Source organism: Citrus sinensis, chromosome 9, assembly GCF_022201045.2.
Source record: "Citrus sinensis cultivar Valencia sweet orange chromosome 9, DVS_A1.0, whole genome shotgun sequence".
Taxonomy (NCBI): Eukaryota; Viridiplantae; Streptophyta; class Magnoliopsida; order Sapindales; family Rutaceae; genus Citrus; species Citrus sinensis.
In genome coordinates, this window is record NC_068564.1 from 21,006,948 (window position 1) to 21,024,119 (window position 17,172).

Below are 17,172 nucleotides of genomic sequence, written 5' to 3' on the forward strand. Positions count from 1 at the left end.
TGTGACTAATGGTTACTGGTCTTATCTTTTAATTAAAATATGGTAAATTGTATGAAAATCAAACATATGTCATATTTGTTAGGTGAGTCCTTCTCTAGTGGGGGCTTCATGATTTTTATTTTATTTTATTTTGTAGACACACTATTAAAATGTGGGATTTCATAAAGTTAATTTTTAAATTTATTAAACCACTCGATTTTATAATGTATTGAAAATTAACTCTTTTAAGTTGCACAGTTTAACAATATGTTTGCATTAGAAAAATGAGATGCCTACACCTGAAAATAATTATTAGTTAGGATATACATTTTGTATTCAAACCTTTTAATTATAATAATCTTTCTCCGATTTGAATGATCAGTGTATATCCTTTTGTCAAATTTAGGCTGTGTTAAATCCGGGATGATAATAAATCGAACACAATTTTATTAGGCGCTGTTAAATCTATTGGAATAGAGGGCATAAAATAACTATCTTTAGCAGGTTGAATATTGAAAAATATATTTGAATAGATAATTTGAAATCTTCTCCGAGACGCAAACACATGGGGTCAAGGAAGATCGTGCACAAAGGGCATGCATGCGTGGAAGACGTGGCCAAGTTGTGGGCATGGTCTAGTCTATTATATTATTGATTATTGTAGTATGTTACAATAATCAATAATAAGTTTAGGAGAAGTAGTTATTTTATTGTTATTTAAATTATTGGATGCATTAATAGAAGGGGGGAAAATATTTTATCCAATTATAGTTGTTTGTATTCACCCAAAGAAAATCTTGTGTATTGTATAACTGTAGTTCTGACTGGCACCTATCATTGATATCAGAACTGCGTTATTTTGAGAGCTTAGAAGCTGGTCTTAACGAACTTCAAAATCGAACGCAGTAAATGGAGATTGGCGTTTATGATATAATGCATCAGCTCGAAGAAACCATCAATCACATGTCTGAGGCTTTATTTTCAAACAAAGAAGGATTTAGTCACAGCATCAATAATCATACTAGCTATTCTTACAACGAGAATACCAAGGAGGAAGTAGATGGAAGCTGAATGATTTTCTCATAAAAAATGGCTAAGCTAGAATTTCCAAGGTATGCTGGTGATGATCCTACGGAGCGGTTCAGCAAAATTTCACTATTCTTTGACTTCGAGGGAGCCATGGAGGCACAAAAGGTTGCATTGGCATCATTCCATCTTGAAGGTGGAAGCAAACCAATGGTGGCAATAGCTACAAAAAGCATAGAAAGACAAGGGAAGAATGGTGACATAGACATATTTTAATAAGAATTGCGGGCACGTTTTGGTCCTACGGAATGCAAAGATTTTGATGAAGTTCTATCCAGGGTGTGACAGGTAGGTACCTTATGTGATTATCAATGGGAGTTTGAAAGATTAGGCAATCGGGTTCATGGCTGGGCAAAAAAGATTTAGTTGGAACTTTCATGGGAGGTCTTCATCCTGAGATATCTGATGGCATCAAGATGTTCAAGCCAAAGTCTTTGAAAGAAGCTATCTGTTTGGCATGCATGCAAGTAGACCAACAGAGCATGCTAAACAAAAAATTTCATTGCATTTCTTATCAGATGATAAAGGAGCTATTGAATCTGTTTAAAAATATGGACCTTGAGGACGAGAGTCCACTTCCAGGGGAAGGTATTGATCAGCCTAGAGGATGCGAACATGTGGGGTGAAGGAAGATCGTGTACAAAAGGCATGCATGCGTGGAAGACGTGGCCAAGTTGTGGGCATGGTCTACAACAGCGAGCTGCATTTCAAGTAAAATGAAGCCACTTCAATTTATTACGACAACAATTCAACAATAAAACCCTCTAAAAATCCTACTCTACATGATCGAGGCAAGCGTATAGGTGTCCGGTATCATTTCTTGCGGGATCTCACAAATATTTAATAAATTGATCTTGTCTACTGTAGAAGTAAAGACCAGGCTCCTGATGTCTTTATTAAACCTCTCAAATTGTCTAGTTTTTTGAAGCTGAGAAAGTTACTTGGAGTTTGCAAACTGGAGGATTCAACTTAAGGGGGGATTTCCATAATTTTTTATTTTTAAACTAAATGTTTATAATGGTATTAGCTTAAAGGAAGAAATTGTTGGAAATTCTTTAGTTATGTCAACAAAGTACTTATGTTGTCTTAATCTTTAGAGAGTTCGTCAGCGATGTTATTGTTTACTTGGTCTTTAGATATAGTTACAGTAGTCAAGAGTACCTGCAATATCCGCGGGAGAATGGTTCATTAGTTCCAATGTTGAGTTTGTTATTGTACTACTAAAGTGATCTCATTATAAATAAATAGTGTACTTTCAGCTAATTGTCTTTGCTTTATTGTTCCTTTTATAACAATATTATTACTTCCTATTGTCCACCTAGGCAAAATCAATGTTATGATAGATTGGCTTAGACTTACTAATTTTTCTAAATTGTGTGGGTTCTTAGGACTTACAGGTTATTGCCATATGTTTGTTCGCAATTATAGCATATTGGCTGGCCCACTTACTAACCTTTTGAAAAATGCAATTTGGGTGGACTGACCAAGTAGAAAATGCATTTATAGAACTCAAACAGTCTATGATCTCTACTCTAACTCTTGCTATGCCTAATTTTAATGAGCCATTTGGTATTGAAACTGATGCTTTAGGGGATGGCATTGGAGCAATTTTAACTCAACAAAGAAAGCCAACTGCTTAGATGAACCGAACTTTGAGGGTGTCGAAACAATCATGCTCCATTAATGCTAAGGAGATGTTAACCATCATCTAAGCCATATGAACCTAGAGGCTGTACTTGATAGGATGAAAATTCTCTATCTAAACTGAGCAACAAAGCCTCAAATATTTGTTGGAGCAGCATATGGTTACTCTGGAGTAATAAAAATGTGGCTAAGCTCCTAGGATATGACTACGTAATACTCTATAAACCAAGTCGAGAAAGTTCGGCAGCTAATGTATTATTACGAGTAGGGGCAGTCCTACTTTTAATGCTCTTTTTGTTTTGTAGGCTCATATATAGGATGAGATCAAAGAAGTTGTTGTTGGGCATCCATATATGGAGAAAATTGAGAACATGGCCATTGTAAATCCAGGTGCTCTTTACTTACGACATAATGGACTGTTATGTAGAAGAATTGTGTGGTGATACCTCCAAACCCATCAATAATTACTCATCTTCTACGAGAATTCCACGACTCACCAATTGGCCGCCATTCCACAGTTTGTGCATATACAAACGACTGACCCACAATTTTATTGGCCATCTATGCATCAAGTGGTACAAGATTCACTATTAGAAATATGGTCCTTACTCACACTTGGCTTGTGACACTTTATTAAAAAGTATCAATATTTTCATATATATGAACCATTTTCCATGTTTAACATAGATGTGCCACAAATTACTGATAATTTAGTATCTGTAAGGTAGACATCAAAGATCTCTAACACTAAAATATCAATAACAAAAACAAAGTAATTCAAATCAGGTTCTAGATAGAACTCAAACCAAGGACCTCCAATATTTAAGTGCTTGATTTTAAGAAAAAGATCATTGGAACTTTCATAACACACCAGTAAAAGGAAATTAATTCTAATCTTGTTCCAAATTGAATTCGAACCAAAGACCTTGGAAACCCAAGCTTTCAAGTTTAAAATAAAATTCATTGTAACTCTTTGTTATTTACACTAATGTATTTGTTAGAAAAAAAGTTTTCATATAATTTTTAAAAACAAATGCATTTAATGGGGTCAACTGAACATTTTAGCGGGTTGTATCGAAAATTTTGAAGTTAATTTATTATTTCTATGTAGAAACAGGTTCGTTTCACTTGAAAAAAAAAAAAAAAGATAAGTTAAAAGCACCTTTTTATCCTAACCTTAAGACAAAAATCAAAGCAATTTTTTTCTAAGTCATTTGCTCATTCTTCACCTCTTGATTATTTTTCTCTACAAAGCTAAGTAAACAAAACCCTAAAATCCTATCCCCATTGTTGACACTGCACATTCTAATCAAGCCCCACTTTAATTCCCAACCAAGCCCAAATCAATGCAGTTCCTTTCTATCACGATTTGGTTTTCTTTCTCCCTCTCCCCACCGATCAACTCCTTTCTAAAGGTACCATTTTTTGTTTTTAATTGTTAATTTTCTAGCTTATAGTTTATATTTTGCTCATGCATATTGTTTGGTTGCAGTTTAACCATTGAACGGATGTTAAAATTCTTATTTTTTCTGCAAACATGATTGTTCGTAATTTGAGACCTCGAAAACAGAGCAGAAACATGAAGGCAACTGAAGCTGAGCATTTGTACTAGGGTGTTTAATTAACAATGCTTTTGTAAGTACCTGATTCAAATAATTTTTTCTCTCTTTCTTTATTCGCCATGTCACTCGCTTTTGACATCTGTTGAAATAAATTTTTATTTGATTTGAATTATCAGTGGTACACCATTTGGTTGTCTTTAATTAAAATTAAATTAATTCATGAGACTTTTGGTTAATGGTACCACTTTGAGTGACAATATTGTAATGACATTACGTAAGTACCATTGTTGAGTTTAATCCCTTTTCTAATAACTATTTTTATTAAACGCAAGTCAAAATAATAGAAAGTTGGTGATTATGTATTTACAAATCAAAGGCATTACCTCATGCTTAATGATCTTAGTTTATGTACATGTGGAGTTTTGTTACTAATGACTATGATTTTAGTATCATATTTACAAAATAACACGTTCAAAAGAATGGGTTTACTTATGGTTTCTAGCTAAGGAGACTTATTAGATATTTCACAACATTATTGAATTTCATATACGCTTCCACTACATTCGATGGATTACAGTGTCAATGTAGATTTGGATTCTTCTTCTTTTCCCCATTTATCGATATTGCATTTAAATTTTGCATGATACTTTCAATTTTGAGCCTAACTTGTTTCATTTAATTAGCCATTGATAAAGACACATATCCAATTTGGGTCAATTCACCAGTCATTTCCCCATTATACACTAGCTAGATTTAGCTAGATTTAGTATAAATACAATATCTCACCATACAAACCCTTACAAGCGTTGTCATTATTATTTTCTTTGTGTAGTTTCCCTTCTATATCTCTACTGATCACATAGTAATTGACAATATAATGAAATCTTCAGTCATATTTTTATTGTTTGATATAGCTTTGGCCATTTTAATGCCACAAACCACATACAAATTAATTATTCAATGACTGATACGTGAATAATTGAACATGGATGATTGACTAAGGCATACGACTTGTTTGTTTTTTATTTTTTTATTTTTTGCATAATCTTTAACTTAATAAATTTTTGAAGGCAACCTTTTATTTGTTATATAGGAAACTTTTGTTTGCTTTTTAATATTCCATCACCGACTTTTGACCAAAATATTTAGTTTGTTATTACTTTTTGTTATATCTTGTATGTTTCTTGAAAATGAGTAATTTTGATCACTTAAATCAATATGTTTAGTTCTATTTCTTGCTTTTGGAGAATCACAAAAGTATTTGGTGTAACAGCTTTCGAGGTAAGTCTTACAAATCACTTGCTTTTATTCAGCTTTTATTATTTATCTACTTTTGAGTTTTACGTGTATTGACTTGTTTTAATTATTTACATACACGGTGTTAGTTTCATTTTTGTTGCATAGATTATTTTGGAATTAAAAAGTTTGTTTATTTGATATACATATACTTTTGTTAATATAATATGAAAGTAAAGTTTTGAAAAATATGTATGGCTTGTCTTGTTGGCTTGTTGAATGTGTACATGTATTTAAATGATTTAAACAAATAAAACTTAGCTTTATTTTGCAATTTAAATTTTTAATTTAAACCTAAAAGGTTGAAGTTATTTGTGCAATATAATTAGACTTGTTAGGCTAACATGTAATTAATGAACGAGTAAAAATGCATGTTATGGACAAAAGTTGGATATGTTGGGATAGATTGTCCAATGAGTATTATGATGGGGTTAATGATTTATTGGAGTTTGCCATTCTTAATTTTGAAGATAAATGTAGATTAGATATCCTTATACCTCTTATTGTAATATGGAGTTTTTGACTCTTGAACAAGTGAGGCTACATCTATTTAAAAACAATTTTCTAGTAAAATATTTAGTTTGGAATTGACATGGTAAGGTGGACCCAAAACCTACCTCTAAAAAGTGCCAAGACTAGCCACAAAATCAATGTTTTAAATGTCAGGATTATAGTAATTTAGGTGACATGGTTCATGATTCTTTTGATCATTGTGGCAAAGATCCAAATTCTTTTAAGGATATGCTTAAAGATGTTGAAAGGTCTTTATATTTGAGTTCAAAGCATTCAAAGCTACCAGGTTTAATAAAATTGTACAATATAAAAGGACATTGGGGATGGTTTGATAGTAGGCTTTAAACTTTATTCAAAGTCCTCAATGAGATATTACCAAATGGTAATAATATGCTTAAGTCTATAAGGCCAAAAAAACAATGAAGCGATTAGGCTTAGAATATGTGAAAACACATACATGTCCAAATGATTGCATTCTTTATAGAAAAAAGTTCAAAAATCTTAGTGAATGCTTAACCTATAGAGCATCTAGGTGGCAAATAAGAAAAAATGAATTAAAAAAAAAATAAAGAATGGGGTACTTAAAATGATGTTATGATGTTTTTCTATAACTTATAGGATCAAAAGGATGCTTCGATTACTATAAATTACTGAGAACTTAAGATGGCATGAAAATAAAAGAATTAGAGATGGCAAGTTTCGCCACCTAGTAGATTCACCAGCTTTGTAGCTAATTGACAATAAATTGTCTGATTTTGCCCAAGAGCCAAGAAATCTTCAATTGGTTTTATCATCTAATGGTATTAAACTATATAGCACACTTGGCATGACATACAATTGTTGGCCTGTTCATTGACAACATATAATCTTCCTCCATGATTGTGTATGAAGAGGAAGTTTATAATGTTGTCTCTACTGATATTTGGCCTCAAATAGCATGGAAATAATATACATGTATATCTAGTACCTTTGATTGAGAACTTGAAAACCCTATGGGATGTAAGTGTTTATATGCCTGATGCATATAGGAAACAAACTTTTAATTTCTAGGCTGAGTTGATGTGAATAATCAGTAAATTCCCAGCATATGGGAACCTGTCCAGGTGTACTGTTAAAGGATACTATGGTTGATTAGTTTATGAGATAAATACATGTGCATGTTGGCTACAACATAGTCGAAAAATGTCATATATGGGCTATAGTCAGTTTCTTGACAACCCTTCTAAGCCTTTGTCAAGTGTGGAGATCTTAAACTTAGTGGCTGACATTGACACCAAGTTTGGGTAAAAAGTCCAAAACAAGTTCAAATGTGATGTGTATGACGGTAAAGATGAGGGTAAGTGCAAAGGTAATGGTAAATATGAGGGTAAGAGTAAGGATGAGGGTGAGGGTAAATATGAGGTAGCATGTTGATGAAGAGTAGGAATCCATATTATACTAGGATTAGTTTCCTTATTAACTAAAGTTTAAGACTTTTAAATTCCTTTCTAATTTAGAATTTTGTTTCCCTTTCAATTTAGGATTTTATTTTTACTTCATGAATTAGGATAATTACTACTACTATAAATAGCTCCCTCTTGTAACCTTTGAAGGTAGAATTTTGAGTTCAATAATATTTCAATTTTCAAATCTCTTTGTGAGTATTTGAACAGTTAATTCTCAGTATTCTACGGAATCAACAAGTCTTAACCCCTAAATTCGCGGTATTCTTTTGAATCAACGTGAATTTAGTTGTTCTTTTATTCCGGTATTCTCTAGAATCAACGGAATATTTTGAACATTAAACTTCCGCTGCATCAGTTTGGTATCAGAGCCAAAACCTGGTATCACCAATCTAACTCCATCTACCACCAAACCTTTCCTTTTTTTCTTCTTTGATTTTTTCCGTTTAGTTAAAAAAAAAAAAAAAACCCGAAACAGAACATAAATAAAACCTTTAGCCCGCGGCCACCGTCCAAGGCTGCCGGCTCTCGTTTTCCGTCACCGATCAGGATGCAACCACCACTAAACCGAGCATAAATCGCCGGCCATCAAACCCCAAGCATCTTCTACCGTCGATTAGCCACAGATTTTCGGAAAAAGAGCCAAAACAGCCGCGATCGCCGCCACCTCCGTTCACCACTTTCTGGCACGATTTGGCCAGAAGCACCACCATCAATCCATTCCTCTACATCAGCTGAACCTTTCCCACCATTCCTCACCGCCGATCGACGCTCAAACCACCGGAAACCGAAGCCCACCAAAATCGTCGGCTTTATCTACAATTTCTGGCCAAAACACCATTTTTTCAGGCAAACCACCACCACCATCATACTTACCAACCCAAAATCTTTCAGATCCACCCATCCTTACTCGATTTCCGACCACCGTCATCGGAAATCTAAAACTTTTGCTTAATTACAGTTTCAACCTAAAATTTTTATTTATTTCCAGTTTAGCCCCACTACCTTTTTACAACCCGAATTTGACAGCCAGAATTGATATGTTAGCTGTACAAATGGCACGAATGGCAGAGTTACTTGACGAACACCATCGTACTGCAGAACGTGAAGACAAATCAAGTGGAAGCTTTGCTAACCCATTCTCTGGGCGTCGACCTAGAACTGAGTCTACTGATGACAGAAGATGGGAATCTGGGTTGAGAATTGACATTCCCCAATTTCAAGGAAGTGGTCGACCTGAAGAATTATTGGATTGGATTAACGCCATTGAGGAAGTTTTCGAATACAAAGAAGTTCCTGAAAATAAACTAGTTTCGCTTACTGCAACTCGATTTCGTGGAAGAATAGCAGCTTGGTGGCAACAAACTAAGCTCACAAGAATTAGGCAAGGCAAAAAGAAGATTGATTCTTAGGAAAAGTTCAAGAAGCACTTGCGTGGAGCATTCTTGCCTCATAATTACGCCAAACTGTTATACCAACAACTATAGAATTTAAGGCAAGGTAATCGATCAGTGGATGATTACACTATAGAATTCCATTGGTTGGTGGCACGCAATGACTTGACAGAGACAAAAGAACAACAGGTTTCCCGCTACATTGGAGGCCTACGATCTCAATTTCAAGACCAATTAAATTTACTTGACCCATACTCTGTTTCAGAGGCACACCAACAAGCCTTGCAGTTGGAGAAGCAATTTATTCGGCATACTAATAACTCAAGCTTTCGGGGTGCTCAAAGTGTTGTTCGTGATAATTCAAACCCGACTTCCCAATTTCGTACTTTCACTCCTCCAAATCCTCCAAATAAAACTAGTAAGCCTAGTAAAATCGGTCAAAGCAGCAAAACCCAATCCTCGGGTTCGGGATTACGCTGTTTTAATTGCGGAGAAAATGGGCACCGAATGACAGAATGTAAAAAGGGAGGAAAATATGGTAAAGGCTTATTCGTAGGCACAGAGGAAAGCGAAGACTATCAGGAAGAAGAAACTGAAGAGTTTGCTATAGAACCAACTTTTGATAGTAGTGGTAGTGCTCAATCTGTTGAATAACATGGTGATAGCGGACCAATGTTGATCGTGAACTGTGCATTCTTCACTCCTAAAGGTCAAGACAAAGACAAGTGGCTACGACAAAATATCTTTCAAACTACTTGCACAATTGGGGGTAAAGTATGTCGTATGGTCATAGACTCCGATAGTTGCGAGAATGTCATTTTAGAAGAAGCCATAACAAAGCTAAATTTAAAGACAGAACCTCATCAAACTCCATACAAGCTCACATGGCTGAAGAAGGGAAATCAAGTGACAGCATCGAGACGTTGCTTAGTTTCCTTATCCATTGGTTTAATTTATAAAGACAAAATTTGGTGTGATGTTGTGGCTATGGATGCTTGTCATCTATTACTGGGTAGACCTTGGCAATATGATCGAAACATAGTGCATGATGGGAAGAGAAACACCTACAGCTTTATGTTTAACAACACCAAGATCGTTCTCCTACCTAACAAGGAGTTTACTCTCCAGCAAGACTTGGGTAATTATTTGTTAGGCAAGAAGCAATTTATAGATGTTGTAGCAGAGACAAAGAGAGTCTACATTTTATTGGGAAAAGAGAGTAACGGTGATTCGAAGATTCCTGAAGCTGTGACACCTATTTTGGCGAAATTTCAAGATTTGTTCCCCAATGAGCTACCACAGGGTTTACCACCTCTTCGGGATATACAACACCAAATTAATTTGGTACCAAGTTTTACATTACCAAATCGACCTCATTATCGTATGAGTCCTACAGAACATGAAGAATTAAGGCGCCAAGTGGAAGAGTTACTAGAAAAGGGATTTATCCGTGAAAGTCTTAGTCCCTGTGCAGTCCCTGCTTTATTGATTCCAAAGAAAGATGGTTCTTGGAGGATGTGCGTGGACAGTCGAGCTATCAATAAAATTACAGTTCGATATCGTTTTCCAATCCCTCGATTAGATGACTTGTTAGATCAACTCAATGGAGCAACAAATTTTACCAAACTTGATTTGAAAAGTGGCTACCATCAAATTCGAATACGACCTGGAGATGAATGGAAAACAGCTTTTAAAATTCACGAAGGGTTATACGAGTGGTTGGTAATGCCGTTTGGCTTATCCAATGCTCCGAGTACTTTTATGCGAGTCATGAATCAAGTTCTTCGCCCTTTCATTGGAAAGTTTGTGATTGTTTACTTCGATGATATACTTATATATAGCACCAGCCACGAGTTACATCTACAACATTTGAGAGAAGTGCTTTCAGCCTTAAGAGCATCAAGTTTATACACAGCAGTAAACAAGTGTATTTTCTTAACAGAGAAAGTATTATTTTTGGGATATGTGGTGTCGAAAGATGGTATATCTGTTGACCAATCAAAAGTGGATCCTATTCAAGATTGGCCTCCGCCAACTACTTTATCTGCCACCAGAAGTTTCCATGGATTAGCCTCTTTTTACAAGCGATTCATTCCTCATTTTAGTACTATTATGGCACCAATCACAGATTGCATGAAAGGAGAAAAATTCTCTTGGATAGAGGTAGCTACTAAGGCATTCAAGATTATCAAAGAAAAGTTGATTACTGCCCCAGTACTTGCTCTACCAGATTTTTCGCTCACTTTTGAGGTACATTGTGATGCTTCTAAGGTCGGCATTGGAGCTATTCTTAGCCAACAAGGTAAGCCTATAGCTTATTTCAGTGAGAAGTTGAATGGAGCAAAGGCACACTACAACACTTATGACGTGGAATTTTACGCAGTAGTCCAATCGTTAAAACATTGGCAACATTATCTAATTCATAAAGACTTTGTTTTATACACTGACCATGCCGCGTTAAAATACCTCAATAGTCAAGACAAACTCTCTCACAGACATGCCACATGGACAGCATTCCTTCAACAATTTACTTTTGTGGTGAAGCATACCTCTGGTGAATCCAACCGGGTAGCAGATGCACTTAGTCGACGAACTTCTTTATTGACACAGATGCATAATCAAGTTCTCAAATTTGACACATTTTGAGAGTTATATGCTTCTGATCCTTACTTTGCTCCTATATTAGAAGACGTTGTTGCAGGTTTCGATATTAGATTCATGAAACTACGCAAAAGTCTTTGAAGCAGACGACCGAAGGTTATAAAATTATGGCAGACAAAAAACGTCGAGCTTTGGAATTTCAAGTGGGAGATTTTGTTTGGGTTGTCCTAACTAAAGATAGATTCTCAGTTGGTGAGTACAACAAGCTTTCTACCAGGAAAATCGACCCTTTGGAGATTATAGAGAAGATAAATCCTAATGCCTACAAATTAAAGCTTCCTAGTCATATCCACACTGCAGATGTATTTAATGTTAAGCATCTTATTCCTTACAGAGGTGATCATGATGAAGATGTTGTTGTTGACAATCCGAATTCGAGGGCGAATTCTCTCCACCCTTGGGGAATGATGAAGAGTAGGAATCCATATTATACTAGGATTAGTTTCCTTATTAACTAAAGTTTAAGACTTTTAAATTCCTTTCTAATTTAGAATTTTGTTTCCCTTTCAATTTAGGATTTTGTTTTTACTTCATGAATTAGGATAATTACTACTACTATAAATAGCTCCCTCTTGTAACCTTTGAAGGTAGAATTTTGAGTTCAATAATATTTCAAATTTCAAATCTCTTTGTGAGTATTTGAACAGTTAATTCTCGGTATTCTACGGAATCAACGAGTCTTAACCCCTAAATTCGCGGTATTCTTTTGAATCAACGTGAATTTAGTTGTTCTTTTATTCCGGTATTCTCTAGAATCAACGGAATATTTTGAACATTAAACTTCCGCTGCATCACTTGTTGTTGTACAAAAAGAAGTCAATCTTCTTTCACTTAGAATATTGGAAACACTTGTTAGTTTGCCATCACTAGATGTGATGCATATTGAGAAAAATATATGTGAGAGCATCTATGACACATTATTCCATCAATTGGGAAAAAAGATAGAATTAATGCTAGAAACGATCATACATATCTAAAGCTAAGAGAAAAAAATGAATAAAACATTTATTGCATTAGCTCCTAATAAACAAAACAAAATCCTACCCTTGCGCCATGTACTTTAAGTAAGAAAGAAAAAAAAAAGTTCTATAAAACCTTATAAGGTGTTAAAGTTCCTCATGGTTATCATTCTAAATTTATAAATCTTGTTTCAATGGATGTTTGTCATTTTCATAGGCTTAAGTCTCATGATTGTCATACCTTGATGCAACAATTACTACCATCAGCAATTCAGAGTCGTTAGCCTAAAAATGTCAGACCTGTCATAATTTGGTTGCACCTTTTTTTTAGTTCTTTGTGTTCTAAGTAATAGAGTCTGATTCTCTAAACTAATTGCAAAAGGAACTTAAAATCACCTTATACAATTTGGAACAATACTTTCTACCTGCATTTTTCGATATAATGGTCCATTTAACAAACCATCTAATGAAAGAAATTAAGTTCTGTGACCCAATTTACCTTCAATGGATGTATCAATTTATAAGAGAAATAAAATCTATAAAGTGTTATGGTCATAACCAAAACTGCCTAGAAGGTTGCTTTATAGAGTGCAATATTACTAAGGAAGCACTTGAATATTATGCTAAGTACCTTTCAAATTATGAATTAATTGGACTGCCTACTTGTTGTCTAATTGATTTTATAGTTGAAATCCACTAGGAGGTGCAAATATTAAGGTGGTTGATGCACCTACATTGGCACAAGCACATCGATGTATTTTTTTGAACACTCCCAAGATTCAACCATACATATAGTACGTGACTGAAAACTTTTCTTAATTTATGTTAAATGTTTTTCAATTTTTTAATTCTATTGGTATAATTTTAGGGAGCATTTGGTTTATTGCATGCTTTTCAATTAAAAACCTTTGTGGTTGCCAACCGAGCACTGTCGTACATTTGCTGATTGGCTGAAAGAAAATATTAGATTAGCTTCATTAGGTCTAATAAAAGTATCCAAGTAAATGTAAACAAAATTTTTTTTAACTAATTACTATGGTTTGAAACAAATTACTATGGTTTTATTATTTGAATCAATAGGTAACAACTGATAAACTAATAATGTATTGCTTGACAAAATAGTTTGGTGGCTGGCGAACAAACCACAATCAAGCATGGTGACACATGAAGGCTACTATATTAATGCTTTTAATTTTGCTACGAGATCGGGATAACAACTATCTAGCACAAAATAGTAGTGTACATGTTGTTGCTAAAGCTTTACAAATATTAAGCTTAAAAGAAAAAAAAAGCCTTTATTCTAAGGAAATGCCTTTTTTATGGGGTTATCAATTAAATTTGGTAGCTTCATTATCTGGGGCTTAAAAAAATACTATTCAAGCATGATTGGGTTGATGACAGTTTTAACATTGATGAGTTAAGATTCACAGTAGTTAATTTGGATCAGAAAGGTTGCAAATCTAATTATTTCATTCTAGCTAGTCACGCAAAGTAAGTGTTTTATGTGAAAGACTAGCTAGATAATAGTAAATAAATTGTCCTTTTAGTGAGTGAAAAATGTAATTATTCAAATAGATCTGGATGTGATGTCATGGATGTGTATACACCATTATTAACAATCTTCCACAATGTAGGTTGGATATGGATGATGAGAAATTTGTGTAAGATCATATGGTGATGCTATTCATGTAAATATTGAGGCAGAAAATAAATAATTCAATTATTGTAATTTGTTAGCACTACTTCCTATAAATAAGCAACTAATCTGTTTTATTATATTATTATTTTATTAAGTTATTATATTGATATCTTATGCACTTACCAACTTTATGCATTTGCAAGTTTGTTGGAGATACGATAGAAAATGATGAGCAGACACATGATCCAAATCTCGAAGGATGGCTAAGACGAAACCTTACAAAAAAGAAAGACTTGTAAAAATGAGCTAGTGACAAGATTGAGCTCATGTACAATTTGTATGGAGTTTCAGTTAAAATTTGAAGAATACATCGGGATGATTATCTGAGAAAGAATTCCAATCATAAATGATGATTAGAGGAAAATACCACTAGACATCAATGGGACATTGTGGATTCATTTTCCGGAAAAGTTCAAGTTGAGCCTTAAGGCTAAAATCCAAGTGTTCAAACAGATGGAAATTGCATTAAGGGGCTTTAGATGTAAGCTGGCAAACAGATATATTTTGTCCAATGCAAACAACTTGAATTCACTGAAAAAGCCTCTTTTTAAGTATGAAGGGATTAGAAAAACAGACCGGAAGAGCCTTATTGACAAGCTTTTGTTTGAAGACTTTTAGCTATGTTTAAAATTCTACTAGTTGGAAAATACTATTAAGCACTTGTAACCATTTTAATCATTATCCACTTTGTGCTAGAAAAAAGTAAGGCAGCAAAGAGTAAAAGAGCAAAGAATATGTACAATCATCATTTAGGCAGCATAGGTATATGTTGAGCTATTGCATAAAAGAGTAAATACAATAACCACTACAATACAAACTTAGAATATTTTTAATACAAACAACAAGGTGAGTTAGAGTAGTTATCATTTTACTTTTTATCAAATTATTGCAGAAATTAGAACTCGATGTTTCTGAGTAAGAGATTGATTGCAGTGAAGCATGATTAATGGCTCACAAGAAAAAGGATGGAACTTACACCCCCGAAGTGCTACAAGTGGCTAAACGAATAACAAGTTTCTACCACTATTGTACATTTAAGAAAATGAAACATACAAATTGCCTGAAACTGAAAGTTAGCTGTATTATTTTATGATTCAACTATATAAGATAAAGCTATGTTACTTTTTATCGCATAAACTATGTTGAACAAATATCTCATTTTCATTACATTTAAATTGTATTCCTAGAGACGTTCATTAGTAATTCATATATCCATCTACTGCTTTGCATTTGTTGATTATATCGTAATTGGTATAGTGCTTTTACCAAATTTCATAAGATTTATTTGCAATTACAATTAGCGTCCTATATAAGATTTAAGTCTTAAGTTCGAGTCTTTATTAATGTGCTTGCAATAATTGAAACAAGTGGAAAAAAAAAGACTGTTATTAGCTATTGCATGCTTATAAGTTATGTTCGTATATTTCAAGCAATAAAACAAAATTAATTGTACATAAAAAGTTGTCGATTTAATTAGTGATTTTATAATCACTAATTGTGACATATTACTCGCATCTATTAAGTTTGTTTGATTAAAAGCTTGCAATTAATTCTTTTTTTTTTATTGATGAATTTTACTGAATAATAATCCAAGTGCATCTAAACTAACTAGTTGGATCGCTTTGTTTCTTTTGATAAATGCTAGTAATGACATGCATGTTTCAACTATCATCATGTAACTTTTTTTTTATTCCTAATTTTAATCAATCTTTTTGTATTTATTTTGTAGAGCGAGCTAAAAAGCCAGGTTAAGTAGTCGACATTCCAATCCCAAAGGCCAAATTATAACCTAGGCAAAACCTTGAAAGAAGAAGTCTAATAGGAGTCTGGTACAAGGATTAGGTCAATTCATCAGCCCATCAATGTACTTAAATATTCTTGATCCTACTAAGTTGGTGCAAAAATGGAGAATGTACCAGGAGAGTTTTCAATTTATGCAAGCTCGATAAGATAAAATGAATACATGGATAAATAGCTACAACAACAATGAAGTTGCCAGTTTCAACTTTATAACTCTAAAGGTGGTTGTAGTTTAGATAGAGATGGAGATGAATCGTCGATCCTCCACAAAATTTACTTTAAAGTTAGTGACCAATAACCTTAATCCTACTCCAAAGTCAGTAACCGATGACCTCACAGTTTGTCACATTTTGACAAAAACATCAACACACTTCCACTACTAGCTCTTACACATAATCCACTCCAAGTACATTGTAAAGCCACTTCAAAACTAATCCTAAAAAAATCTTCAAGATTGACTCCAAAATTGGAAGGGACAACAGTTCAACCATCAAAGAAAAAAGTTGATGGCCCAAAGTCTCGTGTAAATGGTCTAATATATCTATATAAAAAGAAAGGAACAACAAAAGAACCTGTTATTGTGAATAAGTGATAGTAAGGAAACTTATTATAAGAAAGAACACTCATGGAACTATGAAAGCAAGAAAAGAGAACAAGGGTGCACAAACGAGCATCTTTTCTTTGATGAATGAAAGCTCCCTACCACGATCGATTATGATTGCACATGATCTAAAAACTTTTGGTATCTGTTAGGAGAGCTGATTGGACAAATAAATTTGCAATGACCATTGAGTTTATAGGGCTCTCAAATTCTGTCATTGAGATATGGAAAGTAAGAAAAAAACTTAATTTTTGTTTATGTTATGTTTTTAATTTTAGAGATATGTTAATTTATCCGTTATATTTATAAGTGGTATATGTTTTTTTTTCATAAATACTTGTATGAGGAGATAGATCATGGTGGTGATGTCATTCCAATTGAATTTGGATGTATAGCTAAGTTACATTCAACTATATCTAAGTTCATATATTTCAAACCTTCTGGACAAGACATAGATAGCCTAGATCATTGCATTCCCATGTAACAAAAGAAATAGTTTATTTATTTTTTGTCCATATTCTTTATTTACATGAATG